Below are 15099 nucleotides of genomic sequence, written 5' to 3' on the forward strand. Positions count from 1 at the left end.
GGAAATTCGTCATAAAAAAAAAAAAAAAATGACAGCAACAATTCTGCAACTGAGCAAATTTCAGTGATTTTGATTTGATTACATTATTGAATAATTTTTATTATAATTATATTATTATTTGTTATAATTATTTATAATTATTTATTATATTATAATTTATAATTTTGTTTTTAAAAAAATGTCATACCTGGGATGCCTATTAGAATCTTGTTTGGTCAGATTTAAGTGAGTTATTTCTAAAAATTACAGACCTACAATATAAAACGCCAAATTTCCTTGCAAATAATGGTACCGCTTTTAGCATGTTTTTTCTGACAGAATCATACCGCCAGGGAGGTTAAGGGGGTCATAAAGGTTTATTTTTTATTTTTTTTAAATAGCAAACATGCTAAACATGCTATACTTACCTCCACTGCGCAGCTTGTTTTGCACAGAGTGGCCCGGATCCTGCTGTTCTGGGGCCTCTCAGCGGCTCTTGTGGCTCCTCCCCGCAATAACTAACCCCCTCTTGGAGGGAGTTACCTTGCGGGCACGCTCCAGTGTAATACAGTCGGCGTCAATAGACGCTGTAACGGACATATGCATGCTGCCGAGACAGTTATAAGCTTCATGCAGGAAGGACTACAAGGAACTGCATGGCTTGTCACAATTGGATGTACCACATTGTATTCTGAGCTCAAAGGGTTAATTGGACAAGTCTCTTTCATTGCTGAATGCTAATGTTCCCTTCGCATTGCTAATGAGAACTCTCTTGTGGAGGTAACAGGCCCCCTGTGAGGTGTATGCTGATGGGGATTATGTGTGAGTGATAATTGTTTTAAAGGTTAATTGAATTCTATTGTCTGATCAAGTTGAGGAGCCGAAACGGCTAGCGGCTGATTGGCTCAAGGGAAGGTCATTCTTTCAAAGTGTGTGTATTGAAGCCCCCCCTGGGTGGGGGGGGGGGGGGAAAGTCATTTGTTTCTGTACAGTTTGTAACCAAATATAAGCAGGTGAAATATGCCAAATAAAGTCAGTCCTGCTTGACTCTGCAAACGTAGTCCGTCTCGTTTCTTGGAAGGGCGTTCGATGGGATATACCGGCGGTACCTGCATATCGCAGCTTGCCAGGGAAAAGGACGTCTCCAGCGGCTGAGACCCTCACACCAGTGGGTAGCCGTTACAGACGCTGAGTGTATGACTCGGCCCCACCCCCTCGGCGGCCGCATCATTGGATTTGATTGACAGCAGTGGGAGCCAATGGCTGCAATGCTATCAATCTATCCAATCAATGCCGAGAATCCGTGAAGAAGAGGATGCCGGGGGAAGCGCAGAGCATGTAAACTGGCTCAGGTCAGTAAAATGGGGGGCTGGGGGTCCCGTGACAGCCAGGCGTTTTTTCACCTTAATGCATAGGTTGCATTAAGGTGAAAAAACACAAACCTTTACAACCCCTTTATCACATAATTTTTTCAAAAAAAGTAACATGCATTCTTGGTCGGCAGATCAATGTAATTATGCCAGAAGGGAGGTGGTAGGGATCACCCATGTCATGCTAAAAACCTTTCTTTTTTAGGTTTTGGATACAGTAAGGAGGGATTGGAACCCCTGCCAGGTTTACACTGCTATCTAAAATAATATTATTTAATATTACTTTTTGTAAAAAAAGTTTTTGGGTTAATATAAACTTTAACCTTACATGGGGAAGGAAGCAAATCACTTCCACAGTGAGTGGGGTAAGTTTTATAATATGCAATTACCCCCCTTTCTGCATCAAATTTTGGGTAAATAAAATATAATCTCTGTTCCAAATGAGTTCAGTTTATCTGTGTACATCGACCTAAAGACACGACCATTCCCTGGCCAACCAACTAGTTTAAGAAATCCCTCCTGTGGCTCTGACTTGACAGTTGAATTTTGCTTCTATTTGAAAAACGAATAAAAAAATGTTCAGATCCATAAAGCTCACTGAAGCCTCGTACACACGACCGAGGAACTCGACGGGCGAAACACATCGTTTTCCTCGTCAAGTTCCTTGTTAGGCTGTCGAGGAACTCGACAAGGCAAGTTTCTCCATTCCTGTCGAGGAAATAGAGAACTTGCTCTCTTTTTGGCTCGTCGAGTTTCTCGACAGTTTCCCCGACGAAAATGTACACACGACCGGTTTCTTCGGCAAAAAAATATCTCCCAGCAAGTTTCTTGCTGGTTTTTGCCGAGAAACTCGGTCGTGTGTACGAGGCCTGAGTCTATCATCTGCACTGCATATAGCATATTCCTAAAGACAATGGATTCAGTTGTTGGATAGATAAGAGTTCAACTGTCTGTGTGAAATCTATGAGTCAAGCTAATTTTTACAGAGCATTTTTCCATTAGCATTTGTAGATAAAGATAATAGTGAGCATTTAGAGAACAATGGTTATACAATAAGCTCTTATGTCTCCTATCTAGACAAACATTAGAAACAGACTGGGTGAAACCAGTTTAGCCCAGCTCGTGTCAATCTTCGCAACTCTTGATTTTTATGATGCATTTATACTTATGCTCTGACATCAGTCAGAAGAGTTATCAATGCCTAGCTGCAAATGTATTATCTCTGAGTGTCAACTGAAGTTACTGATTTGCATAGAGACACCTGTAAATATATAATGCCTCTGGCTCTGCTATAATGCGTCATACAACAAGTATTTTGCATGTTTTTTTTTTATTACTTTTATTCATTGGTTGACTCTCTGACTAAGTGACTGACTTGTGGTCCTGCTGCCTTTTTATGGAAATTTGCCTATGAAATGCCCTTGTTAATAAAAAAATAAAAAAAATAAAAAACAGGACACGAGGCCTTCTAACCATTACCATTGGGTTATTTTCTGCCACCTTCAGGTGAAAGGACATGGACACTCAAAGGAAAAGGGAACAGGCCTTATCACGGGTATATAACCCCTCAAAGTCCAATTTTCTGGACTTTTTCTGGACTTTTCTGTTGTGTCTTCTATTTGTACAATGATGTTTGTTTAAAATGTATAGACCCAGGGCTTTTTTTCAGGGGGAACTTAGTGGAACTCAGTTATACCACCTCTGGCTCAGACCCTTGGGGGGGGGCTGCTCACCACAATCACTTGTAAACACAGAAGTCCGGTTTCTGTGTTTACAAGTGACAGCTCTGCAATCTGTGTGTAAACCCCCCTGAACTCTGCACTCTGTATCTAATATAATCTTGGTATTTTTGTGACAAGTTTTAATAAAAGGAACATTTTTTGGAGTGCGGCTATCCAAGTTTTCCTCTATATTTTTGCAATCTTGGTATTTAATGCCCCTTTAAGACCCTCCTACTGTTCGTAAAATTTGACTGACCACACCCACTATTTGATGTGATTTGGAGGGTGTGTGTGGGTAGAGGAGTTTTGGGGGGTCGTGGTTGAGTTTCAGCACCCTTTGTTTGAGAAAAAAAGCCCTGTATATGCTTTTAGGCAAGGTGGTCCTGTCTATATTTAGATTTATAGTTCCTGCTAGAGGGATTTCATGCAGGAACTATACCTAGGTCCTGCATGAAGATAGTTGAATTACTTTCCCATAAATTGCTGCCTAAGCACTGAATCTTGTTTTTAAGCACTCACCCTGGTACGTGGAACATCACATGAAGTGACTTGCAGGATGCCAGATGGGTCCAGCTGAGGCATAGCAGAGTTTCTGAAGACATTCATGTAAGCCCGACCAAGGAGGGGTGAAGATTAACCTGGCTTTGTTAAGACCATAGCTCTCCATCTTTTAGTTAAGGTAATAATTTCCAATGCACTGCAGGTTATGTGCAGTGGGATATTAACTGTAGCATAAATTTTTTAGACTACTTGGTCCATTTCTTCTCTCATATGACCTGCATCTCTCCTCTCTTCCTCTGTGTTAATTTATGGAGAAATTGCATTGCCCCCTATGGTTAATATGGCTGCCGTGTACTCAATGTGCCTCTGTGAGGGCTGATAAAGCATTTCTTGTATGAGGCAGGTACAGCAGGTCAAGCTGAAGGTGCTTACTGGACTTTTGAGGACTGCAGCTGTATCCCAGAGTGTGGCTGGTGGTATTGTGAGTACTCCACAGGGTTTCTTAATGTGCACCATGTCAGAGGGCAGACACAGTGGCAAGGGGCAGGGGGGTGTCTGGGGATATAAAAGATTTAGGATCTGCTACCCAAATCTTACATTATCCTAGTCCAGAATCCATTACATATTTCTCTGGTTTACAGCCTAATGGGAGGTTTGTTTCATAACAGGAGTCCTCTTTGGCCATATTGTCTCTTCTCTTTCTTCCTGGTGAGTCACCAGATTTATTACCTTTTTCTATCCCAAATAGATTACTCTCAGATGAGGAAATTGAAGAGGATGAAGAATCTGGAGAAATAGAATATTATCTGACTTCCTCTAAAAAAAAAAACTCAATCCTTCAGGATATCATCAACCCAATTGGTTATACTTTAACTGATACAGTGTGCCAGAATTTGAAATGACCACTTCTAGAAAATACGGTCCCAAGGGTCACTGGTCGGGGTTTTTGAGAGCCCTCTAAACATTTTAAGTGTTTTTCTGTGCATTCTCAGTTCTACGAAGACTGGGCACATCCAGAAAAGACTTTCATTCTTCCTGAGGCCTCGTACACACGACCGAGGAACTCGACGGGCGAAACACATCGTTTTCCTCGTCGAGTTCCTTGTTAGGCTTGTCAAGGAACTCGACAGGCTTGCTTTGCGTACACACTGTCAAGACAAAATCTCCTTGTTCTCAAACGCGGTGACATACAACACATACAACGGCAGGGGAAGTTCGATTCCACTGGCTAAACTCTTGGGGCTGCTTTTGCTAATCTCATGTGTTTGCGTGTTAAGTAACGATTTGCACTTTTCAGTCTGTTACAGCTTGAAAAATGTGTTATCTCCATTACAAATGCTACTTTTACTCCCGTCTCATACTTTATTATGAGAAAGCGCGGGTTTCTTAGCATACACACGCTCGAGTTTCTCGTCGGAAACCAGCCCGACGAGGAACACGACAAGCCAATTTGAGACTCCCGTCGAGGAAATAGAGAACTTGCTCTCTTTTTGGCTCGTCTAGTTCCTCGATAGTTTCCTCGACGAAAATGTACACACGACCAGTTTCCTCTGCAAAAAAATATCTCCCAGCAAGTTTCTTGCTGTTTATTTGCCGAGAAACTCGGTCGTGTGTACGAGGCCTGAGTGATTTGTGCAGCTTTATCCTGTGTAGAAACACAAAAAAGTGATCTACCCAGCAGGTGATTTTTTTCTAAACAAAGACAGTTCCAGTAGATGAGGTACCATTATATAAAAATAAAACAATTTGGCACTTGGTCTTGTTAAGTGTTGATCTTAAAAGGGGTTGTAAAGGTTTGTTTTTTATTTTCTAAATACGTTCCTTTAAGGCGGTAGTAAACCCGCAGCATTTTTTTAGTTTTTTTACCTACCTGAAAGGCAAAAGTCATAATGAGCTAATATGCACCGCATACTAGCTCATTATGAAATACTTACCTTGGAACGAAGCGTGGGGAACTTACCTGGTCCACGCCGAGGGAGATGTCATCTTGCCTTGGCGTGTCTTCTGAGTATCGCCGCTCCAGTGCTGTGATTGGCTGGAGCGGTGATGTCGTCACTCCCACGCATGCGCACGGTTTGGCGGCTGCCGGGCCTTTAGCCGAGGATCCCTGCTGCGCATGCGTCGCTGCAGTCAGTGGCACATTGCGAGGGGAATATCTCCTAAACTTTACAGGTTTAGGAGATATTCTTTTTACCTACAGGTAAGCCTTATTATAGGCTTACCTGTAGGTAAAAGTGGTAGTACAGAGTTTACTACCACTTTAAGCTAGTGCATTGTTGGTTCACTTACCTTTTCCTTCGATTTCCCTTCTAAATGTTTTTTCTCTTTGTCTGAATTTCTCACTTCCTGTTCCTCCTCAGTAAGCTGTTCTGGCTGACTATCCCCCAGCAAGAACATGGGGGCAAGCTTACTAAGGAGCAAGTGAGGAATTCAGACAAAGAAAAAAAACATTTAGAAGGGAAATCGAAGGAAAAGGTAAGTGAACCAACAATGCACTAGCTTAAAGGAACCTATTTAGAAAATAAAAAACAAACCTTTACAACCCCTTTAATTCTACACAAAGATAAGGCCTAAGCAGGATTTTTTGCTTAAAGTGTTACAAAACACAGGACCCTATATTCACTATATCTAGTTTCCTACAGTAAATAGAAAGGAGCCCCCCAGAGGGTTGGGACTTTTAAAGCAACTTATTATAAGATTGAAGAAGTGTGTAGAAGGCAGGGATGGACTGGCCATTGGGACTACAGGGAGTTTCCCGGTGGGCCGATGGCTCAGTGGGCCGGCTTCAGTGACAGCGGACTGCTGCCCCCCTCCGCTCTTCAGTCTCTCCCTCCCCGCAGCGATCACCTGGGGGGAACAAAGAAGCAGAGGGAGGACCAGAGTAGCAGGGGGGACTACAGAGAAGCATGGGGGGAGGGGACAGACAGCTGACTCAACAGCTATGGCCTGGGAGTTTCTCACTTTTGCCTAATCTTGTCCCATAAGGGGGGGACACCGAACTGATTCTTTGCCCCGGGTGAAATAATGTCTAGCTTCCCCACTGCTACTGCCTATAAGAGTACCAGTACCAGCCGTTCTACTCTAATAAAGTAGAATGGCTAGTGAAGGGGAAGATGGGGCTTGGGTGGCCGGGGAGGGGGGTGCGGGAGTTGTCCGGCCGCCATGGGAGACACCTGTCAAAGTGGGCCAGTCTGGATGAAGTCCAGGGCCAAATTTCTGTCCCAGTCCAGCCCTGGTAGAAGGTTTAAGACATTTTTATTTAGTTGATATTAAAAAGTCAGTACGTGCATACATCACCATAATTGACTAGTTTAAAAGCAAAAAAACATAGCAGTTGATACAATGTAGCAATATATGGATCTCCTTTAGAAAGTTTTACCAATGCGTTTCAGGATCTTGTTCCCATCATCAGGGGCACTTCTTTAGGGGGAGTTCAAGTACATCTATAACAAAAAATAAACACACAGTAACCTTGAAGACATATACGGTAATTCCACAGACAGGAAATGAGCATCGTTGGGAGTAGAAAAGACAAACACCTACCAATTAACCGGCTATAAAACTTTTGTATTGCCAGGTCTATATCAAAAACAGAAATTGCAGACAAAGAGGCACCCCTAACTAGTCCCCGTTACCATGGGAAGTAGGGGCGAAAACCTCCAAAGACCGGACTCAGAAAACTTTAAGGATATAGGGCCAGATTCACAGAAAAAGTACGCCGGAGTATCTGCTGATACTCCAGCGTACTTTCAAATTTGCCGCGTCGTATCTTTATTTGTCATTCACAAACAAAGATACGACGGCTTTTGGCTAAGATCCGACAGGCGTACAGCTTCGTACGCCTTCGGATCTTAGGTGTAATTTTCCGGCGGCCGCTGGGTGGAGTTTGCGTCGTTTTCCAGGGTCGGGTATGCAAATTAGCTGATTACGGCGATCCACGAAGATACGCGCGTTTGTCGCAATCTCTTACGTCGTCGCTAGTCGGTTTTTCCCGTCACAAACATAAGCCTGCTTTTTCATGGCTTACATTTAGACAGCCCATGTTAAAGTATGGCCGTCGTTCCCGCGTCAAATTTAAAAAAAAATGTTTTTTGCGTAAGACGTCCGGGAATACGAAAGTACGTTACACACGTCGCCGTTCACACATGGGGCGCCGTAATTTCGCGCAAAGCACGGCGGAAAATTTCCTAACGGAGCATGCGCAGAACGTTTGGTGCGGGAATGCGCCTAATTTAAATGGTACACGCCCCATTTGAATTAGGCGGGCTTGCGCCGGACGGCTTTACGTTACGCCGCCGCAAGTTTACACGTAAGTGCTTTATGAATCAAGCACTTACGACGAAAACTTGCGGCGGCGTAACGTAAAGGGGATACGTTACGCCGCCGTAAATATTCGTGAATCTGGCCCATAGATTGTAATTCTATAAGGATCTTGGGAGTATTGGTGATATTTTGCAGTAAGGATTGCTGAATACTCAGCACAGGAAATGACCAGATTTTTTATATTTTTTGAAGATACCGTCGATCCAATAAAGTGGAATGAACAAAAAAGTTCTAAGAATTGTCAAAAAAAATAAAAAAGTAGAACATACAGGGTATATATGCCTATGGTTTACTAGATTAAATATCACAGTTGGTTCAAAGATGCAGCTGTAGATACCTCCTATTGCGCAGGTCTATCTTTTAAGAATATGAATTCAAATATATCACAAATGTGCTAGGAGGATTTTTGCTTAAAGTGTTACAAAACCCAGGACCCTGCATTCACTGGATCTACTTTCCTACAGAACATGGAAATTAAATAGTTTTAGTAAATACAAACTGCTAAATACCTTTTATCATCAGCAGTATATAGCAGTCTTGTGACTTCTATCAATGTCTGGTTAAAGCTTGTAGGAAGAGTTTTCATTCTACTCTAAACATCCTGTGAGTCTGCAGGGCCCCTGACCCCCTGGCCCTGTGCTGAACACATGCACTCTCCCAACAAAAAAAATAACTCTCTAGCAATATACACCAAACTGTGCATGTGTAGCTTGTCCCCTAGTCTGTCCTATCAGGAGATGGTTTGGGGACAGTGGAAAAAGGGGAGGATCAGAGAAGACAGGATCAAATAGCCTTTTTACACAATGCAGAGGATTAACCCCTTAGGTTCCACAGTGAGTATACCAAGCATGTTTTTACTGGTGTGGGTTTAGTAACACTTTAAGGTTCTTTCTTCATTTCACATTACTCAAGACATCGTATCTTTTTATTTCCCCCCGACCATAAACCGCCAAAAGAAGTGGCTTTACGTTGTTTAGACGTACTTCGAGCTATAACAACATTTCTCTACATAGGTTGGACTCAATGTTTATCTAAATGGAGGGTTCGCATAAGGGTCAATCAGCTCTGCTATTGCTGGATGGATTGGGAAGGTTATTATCCAGGCTTATAATGTGCAAGGGGAAGTTCCTCCTTTTGTGGTAAGAGTACATTCTACAAGGGGCAAAACTGCTCCTGCTCTCCTCTCAGTCTTCAAAAAAGGATTCCATTGCCCAACTGTTCTCTTCTGGGTGTTGGGTGGGAAAGATAGGACAGCACCCTACCTGTTACATAACAGCAGCATTATCCTCACGGCTATCTGCTTCCATGCAGAAATAGAAAGAAATTACCAATGAACATTGCACGCTGCACACAGTGAGCTAGATTCACAAACCCTTTACGTCGGCGTATCTATTGATACGCCGCGTAAGTTGAAAGATGCGCCGTCGTATCTATGCGCGCTATTCAGGGAACTAGATACGCCCGAATTCCTGCTTCATCCGACCGACGTAAGTCTTAGTATCTAGGGTGCATATTTACGCTGGCCGCTAGGGGCACTTCCGTCGATTTACATGTAGAATATGTAAATGAGCTAGATACGCCGATTCACAAATGTACTTGCGCCCGCTACGCCATTTACGTAAGGCTTACGTCGGGCGTACAGTTATCCCTGCTATATGAGGCGCAGCCAATGTTAAGGTATGGACGTCGGAACAGCCGTCGAATTTTACGTCGTTTACGTAAGTGGTACGTGAATGGGGCTGTGCGTAGGTTACGTTCACGTCGAAAGCATTGAGCCGACGTTTAGGGAGTATTTGCAACGTGATTCTGAGCATGCTCGCGCATTCGCCGTACGAACGGCCATTCATTTTACATGGGGTCACAGCTAATTTAAATGAAGCACGCCCACTACCTGCCTACTTTGAATTAGACAGGCTTACGCCGGCCTATTTACACTACGCCGGCGCAACGTACGGCGCCAGATCTTTGAGAATACTGGTCTGGGTTCCCTGTTGTACGTCAGCCAAAAGAAGAGCCGAGCTATCTGAATCTAGCTCAGTATGTTTATAGTGGAGTATTATATGCAGACACAAGGTAAATAGAATCTGCACTTTGAAAGGGCTTTTGCTCCAGAGCTTAGTAAATACGGTTAAGCTTTACTTTGCAAAGAATACCCAATCACATGCAAAGAAAATAAAAAGAACAGCATTTTTGCTTGCACGTGATTGGATGATAGAAGTCAGCAAGGCCTCATCTACTAAGGTCTGGAACAAATGCCCTTGCAGAGTGCAACCGCATTTGGAAAGTGACCACGTTTATTTGTTTTTAGTAAATTAACCCCATAGTGTGGCAGTTTTGCATTCAGCGGTACTTACGGGAATTGAAATGGGGCCCGATAAAATATTACCCCTAAATATAAGTATATTAGACTGTTATAAAAAAAAATCTGCCACTTACTGTACTTCGAATTCTACGTGCCTCACAGAAGATACAGTGACCTGAATGTAATTCATAGTGCAGTGACATTAGCTTGTCCTTATCTCAAATGCGTTATCAACTGGGTAATTCCCTTATTTTATTACCTTGTAATTAGAAGCAGTGACTCAGCATATAAAGTGTGCTCTGAAATTTTATGACTTAAACCGTGTATTGTTTGTCAACTCATCTTTTTTAAAGTGGCTAGACGCTATAAACTGTCTGAATTCAAAGTACCTAAAACCACTTTTTTCCATATCAGTTTTAAAAATGCTGTAAAGTTATCTTATCCAATGAGGTCACATGAGCCCTTGTTCCAGGTCACTATCATAGTTGTCATGCTAAAAAGCTAATGAATAATTTAACTTTAAAGTAGAACTATAGACATTTTGGATGGAGCAAGTAATGCAGCGTACACACGGACGTTTTTCATGACGAGAAAAATGCAATTTTTTAAATTGGTCATTAAAAACGATCGTGTGAGGGCTTCTGGAGAAAAATGGGCATTACAAATTTAGAACCTGCTCAATTTTTACTCGTCGTTTTTCACTCTGTCGTTTTTCTCATCGAGAAAAACGGTCGTCTGTAGGCTTTAACGACGGGGAAAAAACGTGCATGCTCAGAAGCAAGTTATGAGAAGGGAAATTTGCATAATCAGCCCGAAGGGTGGCGCCATTTGAATGGAACTTCCCCTTTATAGTGCTGTCGTACGTGTTGTACGTCACCACGCTTTGCTCAAGCATTTTTTTTCACGATCGTGTGTATGCTAGGCAGGCTTGACAAGAATCACGTCGAGAAAAACGTAGTTTATTTTCCATGACATGAAAAACGTCGTGCGTACGCGGCATAAGGGTTATAGCCCCTGTCAGATTTTTTTTCCACCATCTGTGTCCCATTGTGAGATTTCCTTTCACTTCCTGTCCCATAGCCAAACAGGAGGTGAAGGGAAATTTCTGCAAATTAAGGGAGATCTTTGGGGTCCCCCAGGTCATCAGAACTAGTGTCCTTATTGGAAGATATCTCCTCTATTATTTTTCTGGGGACAAAAAAATTTGATTTTCTTTTACTTTCACTTTCAATGATATTGGTAAAGAGTTTGGCCTCTAGTTATACAGTTACAGTAAAACCTTGGATTGCGAGCATAATTTGTTAGAGAAACATGCTTGTAATCCAAAGTACTTGTATATCAAAGCATTTTCTTTACAGGGTATAAAAGAGAAGAGAGACAACTCTAAGGCCGCGTCCAAACCGATTAAAACGGACCGAAGTCCAGTTTCATCGGTCCAAACCGACCGTGTGAACTTGCTTTAAAATCGAACCGATGGACGGCTGACCATCGATCAAAACCGATTGGTTAGTACACAAAAGCATTGGTTCAAAACCCGCGCATGCTCAGAATCAAGTCGACACATGCTTGGAAGCATTGAACTTAGTTTTTTTCAGCACGTCGTGTGTTTTACGTCACCGCGTTCTGACCCGATTGGTTTTTGAACTGATGGTGTGTACGCACATCAGACCATCAGTCTGCTTCAGCGGTGAACCGATGAAAACGGTCCGTCCGACCATTCTCATAGGATGGATCAATAAGTTGCTAAATGTTGTACCTTTATTAAATGTAACCATATTGCTACACTTAGGCCCCGTACACACGACCAAACATGTATGCTGAAACTGGTCCGCGGGCCAGTTTCAGCATACATGTTCGGTCGTTTGTAGGCGCGAGCGGGCGAATTCCAGCAAACATTTGCCTGCCGGGCCTTTTCCCAGCAGACAAATATTCCTGTACGTGTTTTAAAACCGTCCGCTGGAATCCTGCCCGCTCGGACATGTACGGTCGTCAGTACAGACCTACCGTACATGTCCGAGCGCCCGCCGTCCCTCGCATGCGTCGAATGACTTCGACGCATGCGTGGAAGCCTTTAAATGGCAGGCCCGCCCACGTCGCCTTGTCATCGCCGTGTCATCATCGCGGCGACGACGCGGACACGCCCCGCTTAATGTTTACGCGCGGACTTCTGTACGATGGTTAGTACAACCATCGTACAGAAGCCCTCTGGCAGGCATGTACGGTGAAAACGGTCCGACGGACCGGTTTCACCGTACATGTTTGCTCGTGAGTACCCGGCCTTAGAGGCTCCTCTCTTCTCTTTTATACTCAGTTTTGACATGACTATTTCCATCAGTATAAATATATGCATCCTTTTGTGGGAAGCATAAGCAGCTATAGAAACTATAAAATCTCTTGCCATTTTTTTTTAAAGATTTTTTACTTTTCCTCCCCTTTCTAAAATGCACTCTCTACCACTCCTTCTGACATCTGTGTATTCTATCCTTAAACTGTCTTCCCTTCACCCCTCTTCTCCACCCCACACCCTATATATATCACCCTCACTTCTGTCCTCTCCTTATTACTACACTAACCAACTCATGCTAATTCTAAAGTCAAACGCCCAATGCTCCAAATAACTGGGGCATGTCCCCTCATATAAATCGCATTCCCACATTACCTCCCTCACCCTTCTGCTTCTCCTATCCTCTGGTGATGTATCACCAAACCCTGGCCCTCCTTCAAACTAACTGTGCTCAACGCACCCATAACCCTACACCCTCTGGATGCAGCCGCAATGCACACAATCTAGTCCCCATTTCTCTTCTTCCCAAGACCGGACTCCCTTTCACTTGCGCCCTTTGGAATGCTCGCTTTGTCTGTAACAAACTCACCTCCCTCCATGATCTCTTTATCGCTAACTCATTTAATCTACTCGCCATTACTGAAACCTGGCTTCACGAATCCGACACTGTGTCTTCTGCTGGTCTATCTCACGGTGGTCTTCTTTGGACTCACTCCCCCAGACCCAATGTACGCAAAAGAGGGGGTGTTGGAATCCTATTAGCCCCACATAGCACCTTTCAGGTACTTCACCCACCTCCCTCTTTGTCACTCTCCTCATTTGAGGCACATTGCATTTGTCTCTTCTCTCCAGTTTCTCTAAGGATAGCTTTGATCTACTGGCCCCCCAGTCCAGTATCCTACGTTCTTGATGACTTCTCTGCCTGGCTACCCTACTTTCTCTCTTCTGAAATCCCCACAATCATTCTTGGCAACTTCAACATCCCTACTAACGCTAACACTCCTGCAACTTCCAAACTTCTCAGTCTAACCTCCTCTTTTGACCTGAAGCAATGGATACATGCTCCTACTCACTCTGAAGGCAATACTCTTGACCTTGTCTTGCCCCACCTATGCACTACATTCAACCTCTCCAACTATCCTTACCCCCTCTCTGATCACTACCTTATTAATTTCACTCTCTCCCTCTCCTCTGCATCCTCTCCCTCCAAATGCCTAACAATTACTCGTAGAAACCTTCACCATATCAACACTTCTCTTCTACACTCTGTGACTGACCACCTCTATGACAAAATCGCACCCTTGTCCTGCACCCACCTAGCCACTTCTGTCTACAACACTTCACTTCTAGCATCACTGGACAGACTGGCCCCCCTCACTACATGCAGAATAAGGCCCCACCCCCTTCAACCCTGGCAAACAGATGATACTAGAAGTCTGAAAAAACACAGCCGTGCTCTTGAGCGCCTGTGGCGCAAGACTAAGTCCCAGGAAGACTTCGTCCAGTATAAATCTGCCATCCAAATATACAATTCCTGCCTCCTCGCTGCCAAGCAGACCTATTTCATCACCCTCATTAAAAACGTATCATCCCATCCCCGTCAACTCTTCTCTACCTTCAACTCTCTCCTTCGTCCTCCATTGCCTCCACCCACTAACTCACTCACCGCCCAGGAGATTGCCAATCACTTCAAACGGAAGATTGATACAATTCACGACAAGATATCTACTGTTCAGATACCCTCCACGCTTCACACCTCATGCCCACAGGTACAGTCATTACTTTCCTTTTTCAACCCCACCACTATAGACGAGGTCGCTAAATTACTTGCTAACGTCCATCTTACCACCTGCGCTCTGGATCCTGTTCCCTCGCAAATGCTACGTTCACCCTCTGGCTCTATTCTACACTCTCTAACCCACATCTTCAATCTCTCCCTCTTTTCTGGCATCTTCCCGAACTGTTTGAAACATGCACTAGTTAGCCCCATACTTACCCTCACTGGACCCATCTAATCTTGACAACCTATACCCCATCTCCTTGCTCCCCTTTTTATGCAAACTCCTTGAACCAACTGAGGGTCCACCTTGCTCATAATAACCTCCTTGATCCCCTTCAGTCTAGATTTCGTCCTCAACATTCCACAGAAACTGCTCTCCTAAAAACTAACAAACGATATACTAATGGCCAAAACTAAGGGACACTATTCTGTGCTCCTACTCCTGGACCTCTCTGCTGCCTTTGATACAGTTGACCACCCACTCCTCCTCAAAAAACTCCACACCTTTGGTCTCCATGACTGTACTCTTCGAAGGGTCTCTACTTACTTATCCTACCGCACCTTCAGCGTTATTTACAATTCTTTTTTTTAATCCACTTTATTTTTATTTTTTATTTTCTTATTTCATACATAAATATGCCTAATCGGCATCTGTTGCATTTCAATTGACATACATTATACAACATTTTTACATTCCTATAATATTCCAATGTACGTCTCTATATTTTTACATCCCACCCCCTTTCCCCCGCCCCCCACCCCCTGTCCTCTGCACGCTACATAGAGAATCTATCCATCACCAGTTTTGGTGGTGCGACACTCGCATCTCTCAACCAGGA

This window comes from Rana temporaria, chromosome 1, assembly GCF_905171775.1.
Source record: "Rana temporaria chromosome 1, aRanTem1.1, whole genome shotgun sequence".
NCBI lineage: Eukaryota > Metazoa > Chordata > Amphibia > Anura > Ranidae > Rana > Rana temporaria.